We start from the raw sequence: 7,500 nt of genomic DNA on the forward strand, positions 1-7,500 counted from the left end.
CAAATCTCCTACCAAAGGGCGTAGCAATGAAACTGAGATCAAATGACACTTAACACTACCATCGACGTCACTATCGTGTTTTGTTTTTGTTTTTTGTGTTTTATATTTACATAAGAGTATATATGTATGTGCGTGTGTGTTTCAGGGAAACGTATACAGTGGGAGTGCATATAAGTGAGTTACTTGTATATTTGTATGTTTACATGCTTGTGTCCGCGCGCACGTGCCTGTGCCTGAGTTTGTGTAAGTCTTGGCTTGTTTGTACGTTTCCCTATACATAAATATTTTGTGTATATATGTGTGTGCATGTGTGTGTGTGTGAGTATTTTGTGTTATTGCCTTTATGCATGTATTTTGTAAGCACGTTCTTATATATAACTTTTTTTTGTTTTGTTAAAGCATCTGGTTATATGTGTATATATTTCCATATTTTGTATGTGTGCATGCTTACGCATTCGCGTATGTTATATTATGCATTTAAACTCCATCCTGTCAACACCTCAAATGTAAAATTCTCCCCTGAAGACGGAGGCGGTGTTATCCGATAATGGATCCAAGTAACTATCATTATTCCGGACCACCAAGCCGCTAGAAACAGTTGTTGGACTAACCATTTAATTCCTGATATCATTTATATTCTGTAACTCAGACTAAATTATATCCATACACATGAATATATATATATATATATATATATCAATAAATGGTGGGGTTATATATATATATATATATAGTAAAATAAGCATTCAGATAGAATCAGGTACTTGAAAAGATATGCACTTAGCAGGGTTGGATAAACCTGTGGTTCCGGCCTATACTTAGTAATTACCAAATAGGATATTCCGGTTGAGTACACAGAGAAAACCAACCCTATGAGTATTTAGTGCCTAGGGCTTGTCCAAAGCACGTGTTACGTTGAATTGTACATTGTTGGTATACTCTAGAGTGTCCGACAAGTTGTAAATCCCCTTGGTGTATTATAATCAAATGAATAATAACAGACGATAGATAAATGACAGCTCACTACAGCTATTTCTTACGCATTTGTTAATAAAAAATGAGAACATACTCGCTTTACCAAAAAACCGTATTCATCAGATGAAACAATTTTAATAATAAAAGAATACCCGAAGAATACACCTAATTTTAGATAATCATTAATCAATATTGACATAATTCAAGTTTATATAATTTCTCTATAATCCAATCGTCTAAATTTTGTAATAGCTCATAGGTTAATGAATATCCCTTTGCTGCGCTACGGAATAAAACAAATACATACACTGGACTGAATCAGATCAAATTCTTCTAAATGTTGCTACTCACAACATCTTTGTTTTTGCTTGAATTTGGCAAATTCTTAAATGTATACTTTTGAAATTTAGTTGAAATTAATTTGCCTTGCCAGACATGCAAACAACCCAAAAAGCCCGGTTTGTTATGCATTATAGAATCATATAAAATATTTTCAAACCTTCTTCTCCCTAATAAACAAGCTCTCTTGATTTCTAGTTGTATGAAACAGACCGATGACAGATTAAGATCCGCACAGGCCCTTATACACTTAAAAGATTTTGGTGATCCACCCCCATATATACGTAATTCAAAGTAAAAAAAATAATAAATCATATAATAATCTTTTATATTTTCAAAATGAAACAAAACAGGAACATGGAAAATCTTGTGTATTTTTGTATACTTATACTTTATTTACATTTGAAAAGTTTTCTCCTCCTTTCCTTAATTGCAAAGTTGTTGTTTTTTTATTAGATCTTCAAACACTATGAAGACTTCAAAAATATATTGGGTTATCCCATAAATAATGCAGTTTTTTTCAATTCATTGAACTAAAAGTCGGAGGGGGTGGGATAAACTACCTGCATCAACTTGCTATAAAAGCAGGTACTAATTTTACCTTTTACTTATTCTTAGTGCAAGTTTTGAAGAGTGCAGTTCGATTTTAACAGCCATTTTTTTCAAGCTATAATAGAAGTGACAAAGGAGCATATTCGGCATATTTTACCTTATGAGTTCAATAAAGGCAACAACGCAACGGAAAGTGCGAGGAATACTGATGCAGTATATGGGGATCGGACAATAAGCGTAAGCCAGTGTCAACGCTGGTTCCAGAAATTCCAAGTCGGAAACTACAGCCTAGAAGACGATCCTCGTCCTGGAAGATCTGTAGAACTCGACGAGGACGTCCTACAAACCCTGGTGGAACAAAAACATCCCGTCGTAACTGTTGAGGAACTAGCAGAGAAGCTTGGATTTGGTCATTCAACCATACATCGACACCTGCGTGCCATTGGAAAAGTCAGTGAATTGGGTCAATGGATTCCTCACAAACTTTCCGAGTCTAATTGCGCGCAGAGCGCGAATGTGTGCTCTTCTTTGCTGGCACGTCTCACGAATGAACCTTTTTTGGACCGAATAGTGACTGGTGACGAGAAATGGGTTCCTTATAAAAATGGCAAGCGCTGAAGACAGTGAGTAGTGAAGGAGAAACACCAACACCCCAGGCTAAAAGGTCTTCACTCAAGTAAGGTGTTATCTGTTTGATGGGATATGAAAGGTTTAGTCCACTTCGAACTTTTAAACCTAAACCAAACGATAACAAAGGTGATCTACTGCGAGCAGCTTCAGTGGCTTAAATCAGCACCAGAAGAAAAACGAGCAACTTTGGTTTCAAGACGAAAGGTATTTTTTCATCTGGATAATGCTCAGCCTCATACAACGAAGATGACATTTCAAAGGCCGGAGCAGTTTGAATGGTAAACGATGCTTCGCCCACCATATTCGCCGAACATTGCCCCATCTGATTATTATTTATTCCGCAGTCTTCAAAAACATTTGGGCGGAAAAAATATGAATTCTGTAAACCAGGTCAGAACAGTAGTGGAGTATTTTTCATCACGGACAAGTGAATTTTGGAAGAGGTGCCTTGCAAGTCTACCAGATAGATGGAAGAGCATTGTAAAAAATGAAGGAGAGTATTTTTGGGATTAAAAAAGTATAAAAGACCGCATTATTTATGGGATGACCCAATATTTCCAATCATATAAACAACTTGGAATATTATTTTAGAAAGTTCAAAGTGATCGCTTTTGTACTGTAAACCATTTACCATTTCTGCCCCCCCCCCACCTCCACCTTTCTCTAGTGATCGAAGCACGTGCTTATATTGCTGAATGCTTGATCCAACACTGACTTATAAGAGTGAATTCTTATGTTTGATTGAATTTTAGTACAATTAGATATATGGATTTTTTAAAATACATTTCGCATTTTTATAGTAATTCAAACAAGATCTACCTAAAACAAATCCCAGGGAGAAAATGAAAAGCATTCTTAAATTTCTATTTAGTCGATTTCTAAAATAAAGATGATATTTATTTTTTACTTGTTTCAGTCACTAGACTGTGGCCATGCTGGGACACCGCCTTGAAGTTTGTAACTGACTGTATTGACCCCCAATACATTTTTTCTTTTAAGACCAGTATTCATTCTATCAGCCTCTTATGGAAAGCCGTTAAGATACAGGAACGTAAACAAACCAACACACCAGTTGTCAAGCAGTGGTAGGGGACAAACACAGATATATATATATATATAGTACAAAGTAAGATAGGGGTTATGAAAGTAACCCACTATGGGATATCAGTTATCCAATATACTGGTGGTAAAGTACCCAAATACTAAATACATAAATGCTTATAATTGCAATGCAATTAATTCATTTATTGTATTGAATGGGTGAAAGTAAAAAATATTTTACCGTAAATTCATAATACAAATAAGAAAATGGAGAAACAAATTCATTTCGATCATCAACTTACGGATATTACAATTTCACATTATTTATCAATTATACAAATGGGAACATGAAAATCGAACAAAACAATATACATCAATATGTAAAATAATAATAAAAATAAAAATAAAAATAATACAAATAAACTGCTCCTTACAGCTGTTTCAGCCTATGGTCAAGAGTCAATCCAACTTAAATTGCCTATAGATGCCATTGTAATATAGTCCTAGGCATTAAAGATTATATTTGTATATAATCTCGTCAGAGGATATACATAACTAGAGAAGTATAATAATAATATCGATATATAAAAAACATGCTTCACATACGATCCAATAAAAACAAGAAAATAAATAAGACAGATATTCAAAATACACACACACACACACACACACACATATATATATATATATATATAATATATATATATATATTATATATATATATATATATATATATATATATATATATACATATATATTTATATATACATAAACACATATATACATATAAGATATACAAATATACATACATATACACACATAGGCAAATCGTACACATTAATCCCATGTGCAAAAAAACATAAAGAACAACGTTGAACAAAAAATAATAATTATATCTATTATCTTATTTTACATATACGAATTGCATTTATACATACATACACATCAAAGTATACTAAAACCAAAAAAATTAAACGATTGGTAACGCAAGCTTACATATCATTATGCAATAAGTAAACAAACAAGTATGTCCACAGAATTATTTTCCACCCACGACTTGCATTTATACATACATGCACATATATGCAAGTTTAAACCCAAAATCATTCGATGGACAACGCAGCCTTACATTATTTATGCATCACATAAACAAAACCAGCTATACATATACAATGCATACATATTCATACAAGCACACTAATCCAAACGCATATATTCATACATCCACATTTCTGCCTCAATAAATATACGGATGCCTACAGAAATTAACCCCAATAGGTATGCCTACAATTAAACAAGGATAGATAGATATAAAAGGCAAACATTAGAAGTTCAATCCGATTGATAGATAATTATACGACAGGATTCTTTCAGTGTCCATCTACCAAATCCTGTCACAAGGCTTTGGTAGGCCCGAGTATTGTACAAAACACTTCCCAAGATGCAGTAGGACTGAAGTTGGATCTATGTGGTTGGGAAGCAAACCTCTTACCACACAGCCTCGCCACATAAACCTCCTAATGCGACTTTTTATGTTTTTATGTTTAGCATTTCAAAATTCAAATTTAACGACACTTGACAATTTTCTTTCCTTTTGAATTCTTACTGATGGTACAAAAAAGTTCCGCAAGATATAAATTTTTCGTAAACTTTAGTAATTTAAGAAACCAGACAATAGTTTATGAGAATTTGCTTAGTTGAAAACTATAAACATTTCATCACAACAGTTTAAGGATACGTCATATCTATACGTTTCAAGTATCTTTTGTGTGTATGTGTGTGTGTAAAGCAAAGTAAATGTATTCAAAGAACATGATTAACCATCTAAAATAACAGTTTATAGCTCTACTGTAAACATGCCGGATACGCCATCCTCGCAAGCTGGGTCTTTTATCATTCACGATTTTTCAGTCCGTATCAATTTTTAGACATTTAAAAGTCTTATTCACCATTTCATAGACTTCCCCTTCTCATTTTTCTCTTTCTAAGTTTTCCCCTTCTGTTTCTTTCTATCCTTAAAAATAGTTTATACATGCAATACTCTACCAAATTAAGGCGGCGAACAAGCAACAATCGTTACTTAGCAGCACTTCGTTCGTCCTTCGTTCTCAGTTTAAATGCCGCCGGGGTCGACTTAGCCTTTCATCTTTTAGGTAAGATAAGATTAGTGCTGGTTGAGCATTAAGGATGATGTAATCAGTTAGCCCACCCCTTAAAACTTTCAATGTGCCTTAAAACGTGTGCCTATAATAAAAAGGATTGAACAGGCAGAATCGTTTAGCACGCCGGGCAAAGTGCTTAGCGGCACTTAGTTCGTCTTTACATTCTGAGTTCAAATTCTGCCGAGGTTGACTTCGCCTTTCACCCTTTTGGGGTCATTAAAATAAGTACCAGTTGAATACTGGGGTCGATGTTATCGACTTATCCCCTCCACCAAAATGACTGGCCTTGTGCCAAAATTTGAAATTATTATTATTATTATTATTATTATTATTATTATTATTATTATTATTATTATTATTATTATTATTGCCTTTGCACAGCTTCTAACGCTGGAGATGTACTACAGTATCAGCTGTTTACTACCAGTGAACTAAGGTAACAGCTCTTATTTTTCGAGCACATTCCGGAATATTCGAGCAGTTCGAAGCAGTGCTTTTTTCTGCAAGTGCTCTACCCTTATTGCAGCCCCTATTTGTTCCACGTACTTCTCAATATTTTTGCTCATTGTTCCCAGGGCTCCGACAATTATTGGTACAACTGCTACCTTTTTCATTGACCACAACTGCTTAACTTCCCAAGCTAACCTGTCATATCTCTCGACTTTTCTTTCTTCCTTATCGCATACCTTGTTGTCAGTTGGGCATGCTATGTCTACGATCCAGCAGAGTTTGTTTTCTTTCTCAATTAAGACTATGCCCGGCTTCCTATTCGCAATCTCATAGTCGCACTGAATCATAAAATCCCATAGGATCTTTGCATTTCTATTTTCGACGATGCCTTCAGGTTTGTGGCCGTACCAATTTTTTGCTCTGTCAAATCCATACTTGTTGCAAAGTGTCCAATGGACAAGCCTGGCTATATTGTCGTGGCGTCTCTTATTTTCCTTCTGGTCTAGTGGCGTACATTGGCTGGTAATATGCCATACAGTTTCACTGTTTTGTCCACAAATTCTGCACTTATAACTTTCTGCTGTGTTGTCTATTCTATTTATTGAACCCAATGCTTCAATGACAATAGGGATACCTTTATGTTTGACTCTCATAGCTGCCACATCTTAGCGATCTCAACTCTCAGGTCTCCATATTTATCAACCTCTACTCTTTCTTTCATGATGATATGTTGGTATCCTGGCACTGCCACGTCAATTATTATTATTATTATTCAAATTCTGCTGAGGTCAACTTTAACTCTCATCCTTTTGGCGTCGATAATTTAAGTACCAATGTAATCGATTAGTCCCCTCCCTCGAAATTTCAGGCCTTGTGCCTTTAGTAGAAAGGATTCGCTGGACAAGATGCTTAGCAACATTTCATCCGTCTTTACTTTCTGAGTTCAAATCCTGCCGAGGTCGACTTTCCCTTTTATCCTTTCGGGGTCGATAAATTAAGCACCAGTGAAACACCGGGGTTGATGTAATGGATTAGTCTCCTCACTCCAAATTTCAGGCCTTGTGCTTTTAGCAGAAAGGATTATTATTATTATTATTATTATCATTATTATATTATTATTATTATTATTATTATTATTATATTATATTATTATTATTATTAATATTATTATTATTAATTATTATTATTATTATTATTATTATTATTATTATTATATTATTATTATTATCATTATCATTATCATTATTATTATTATTATTATTATTATTTTATCATTATCATTATTTTTTTTATTATTATTTTTTATTGTATTTTTTTTATTGATTATTATCATTATCTTATTATCATTATC

The sequence above is a fragment of the Octopus sinensis genome, linkage group LG13 (genome assembly GCF_006345805.1).
Source record: "Octopus sinensis linkage group LG13, ASM634580v1, whole genome shotgun sequence".
Lineage (NCBI taxonomy): Eukaryota > Metazoa > Mollusca > Cephalopoda > Octopoda > Octopodidae > Octopus > Octopus sinensis.